Source organism: Arachis ipaensis, chromosome B6 (genome assembly GCF_059453495.1).
Source record: "Arachis ipaensis isolate K30076 ecotype BB chromosome B6, ASM5945349v1, whole genome shotgun sequence".
NCBI classification, from domain to species: Eukaryota; Viridiplantae; Streptophyta; class Magnoliopsida; order Fabales; family Fabaceae; genus Arachis; species Arachis ipaensis.
In genome coordinates, this window is record NC_142441.1 from 37,169,044 (window position 1) to 37,172,449 (window position 3,406).

A 3,406-nucleotide genomic window follows, 5' to 3' on the forward strand; every position below is an offset into this window, starting at 1 on the left:
GATAAATTCAAAACTCATGTATTTCTTGTTCTTTTGATTTAAAACCTTTTTTTTAGAGAGGTGATGGATTCATAGGACATTCATAACTTTAAGACAAAGTTACTAACTACTAATGATCATGTAATGAAGACACAAACATGGATAAGCACATAACATATAAAACGAAAAAACTGAGAAAGTAAGAACAAGGAATGAGTCCACCTTAGTGATGTCCTTGAGCTCTTCTATGTCTCTTCCTTGTCTTTGCTGCTCCTCCTTCATTGCTTTTAGATCTTCTCTGATTTCATGAAGGATGAAGGAGTGCTCTTGATGTTCCACCCTTAGTTGCTTCCAATAATTGTGTGGAAGAAAATGTATCCCCTGAGGTATCTCAGGGATCTCTTGATTTGCAGTCAAATGTTCTACCACTGAGCTATAGACCCTTGATGGAAGCTTTTGTCTTCCCTTTCCTCTTTCTAGAGGCTTCTCTGGCCTTAGGTGCCATCAATGGTTATGGAAAAAAACAAAAAAGCTATGCTTTTTACCACACCAAACTTAGAATGTTGCTCGCCCTCGAGCAAAAGAAGAAAGAATAGAAGACTAAGAAGAAGATATGGAGGAGATGGAGGGAGATGTGTATTCGGCCATATGGGTGGGATTGGGTGGGAAAGAGATGTTGAATTTTGAAGGAAAGTGGGTGTTTGGATGTGAGTGGTAAAGAGTTAATAGGGAAGAGTGTTTATTGGGAATAGAGGATGATTGAGAAGAGAGAAGAGAGTGAGTGGAGGTAGGTGGGGATCCTGTGGGGTCCACAGATCCTGAGGTGATCCTGTGAGGTCCACAGATCTTGAGGTGTCAAGGCATTTACATCCCTGCACCAATTTAGGCATGCAAAATGCCCTTGCACACAACTCTGGGCGTTCAGCGCCAGGTTGGTGCCCATTTTGGGCGTTCAACGCCCATTTGCTGCCATTTCTGGCGTTGAACGCCAGAACCATGCTTGTTCTGGGCGTTCAGCGCCAGGATGCTCCCATTATGGGCGTTCAGCACCAGAACTATGCTCTGTTCTGGCGTTTGAACGCCAGACAGATGCTCCTCCAGGGTGTGATTTTTCTTCTGCTGTTTTTGATTCCGTTTTTGAATTTTTTGTTTATTTTGTGACTCCACATGATCATGAACCTAAGAAAACATAAAAAACAATAAAAATAAGAATTAGATAAACATTGGGTTGCCTACTAACAAGCGCTTCTTTAATGTCAATAGCTTGACAGTGGGCTCTTATGGAGCCTCACAGATGTGCAGAGCTTTATTGAGACTCTCCAACACCAAACTTAGAGTTTGGATATGGGAGTTCAACACCAAACTTAGAGTTTGGTTGTGGCCTCCCAACACCAAACTTAGAGTTTGACTGTGGGGGCTCTGGTTGACTCTGCTTGGAGAGAAGCTTTTTCTGCTTCCTCCCCATGGTTGCAGAGGGAGATCCTTGAGTTTTAAATACAAGGGAGTTCTCATTCCATTGAAGGAATATTTCACCTCTGTCAACATCAATCACAGCTCTTGCTGTGGCCAGGAAAGGTCTTCCTAGGATGATGGATTCATCCTTTTCCTTTCCAGTATCCAGGACTATGAAATCAGCAGGGATGTAAAGGCCTTCAACCTTTACTAACATGTCCTCTACTTGTCCATAAGCCTGTTTTCTAGAGCTGTTTGCCATCTCTAATGAGATTTTAGCAGCTTGCACCCCATAGATTCCCAGTTTCTCTATTACAGAGAGGGGCATGAGGTTTATTCCTGAACCAAGGTCACACAGAGCCTTAAAGACCATGGTGCCTATGGTGCAGGGTATTATGAACTTTCCAAGATCCTGTCTCTTCTGAGGCAATATTAGTTGATCTAGATCACTTAGTTCATTGATGAACAAGGGAGGTTCAACTTCCCAAGTATCAATGCCAAATAGTTTGGCATTCAGCTTCATGATTGCACCAAGAAACTTGGCAGTTTGCTCTTCAGTAACATCCTCATTCTCTTCAGAAGAGGAATACTCATCAGAGCTCATGAAGGGCATAAGGAGGTTCAATGGAATCTCTATGGTCTCTAGATGAGCCTCAGAGTCCTTTGGTTCCTCAGAGGGAAGCTCCTTATTGACCACTGGACGTCCCAGGAGGTCTTCCTCCTTGGGATTCACGTCCTCTCCTCTCCTCATAGGTTCGGCCATGGCGCTTATGTCAATGGCCTTGCACTCTCCTTTTAGATTCTCTTCTGTATTGCTTGGGAGAGTACTAGGAGGGATTTCAGTGATCCTTTTACTCAGCTGGCCCACTTGTGCTTCCAGATTTCTAATGGAAGATCTTGTTTCATTCATGAAACTTACAGTGGCCTTAGATAGATCAGAGACTAAGTTTGCTAAATTAGAAGTATTTTGTTCAGAGTTCTCTGTCTGTTGCTGAGTGGATGATGGAAAAGGCTTGCTATTGCTAAACCTGTTTCTTCCACCATTATTAAAGCCTTGTTGAGGCTTTTGATCCTTCCATGAGAGATTTGGATGATTTCTCCATGATGAGTTATAGGTGTTTCCATAAGGTTCACCTAAATAATTCACATCTGCTATTGCAGGGTTCTCAGGATCATAAGCTTCTTCTTCATAAGAAGCCTCTTGAGTACTGTTGGATGCAGCTTGCATTCCATGCAGACTCTGAGAGATCATATTGACTTGCTGAGTCAATATTTTATTCTGAGCCAATATGGCATTCAGAGTATCAACTTCAAGAACTCCCTTCTTCATAGGCGTCCCATTACTCATAGGATTCCTTTTAGAAGTGTACATGAACTGGTTATTAGCAACCATGTCAATGAGTTCTTGAGCTTCTGCAGGCGTTTTCTTTAGGTGAATGGATCCACCTGCAGAAGTATCCAGTGACATCTTTGATAGCTCAGATAAACCATCATAGAATATATCCAGGATGGTCCATTCTGAAAGCATGTCAGAAGGACACTTTTTGGTCAACTGTTTGTATCTTTCCCAAGCTTCATAGAGGGATTCACCTTCTTTCTGTCTGAAGGTTTGAACATCAGCTCTAAGCTTGCTCAGCTTTTGAGGAGGAAAGTACTTGGCTAAGAAAGCCGTGACCAGCTTATCCCAAGAGTTCAGGCTGTCTTTGGGTTGAGAATCCAACCATAATCTAGCTCTGTCTCTTACAGCAAAAGGGAAAAGCATGAGCCTGTAGACTTCAGGATCTACTCCATTAGTCTTAACAGTATCACATATCTGCAAGAATTCAGTTAAGAACTGAAAAGGATCTTCAGATGGAAGTCCATGAAACTTGCAGTTCTGCTGCATCAGAGAAACTAATTGAGGTTTTAGCTCAAAGTTGTTTGCTCCAATAGCAGGAATGGAGATGCTTCTTCCATGTAAATTGGAATTAGGTGC

At 42.3% G+C, this 3,406-nt stretch overlaps 1 non-coding gene across 1 annotated transcript; it reads left to right on the forward strand.

Moving 5' to 3' along the window:
* The first annotated feature begins 2,953 nt into the window (after nucleotides 1-2,953).
* LOC148555161 (small nucleolar RNA R71) lies at nucleotides 2,954-3,061 on the forward strand. Its single transcript, XR_015887276.1, has one exon. It is a non-coding gene; the product is annotated as a small nucleolar RNA R71 (small nucleolar RNA).
* Nucleotides 3,062-3,406: the final 345 nt, after the last annotated feature.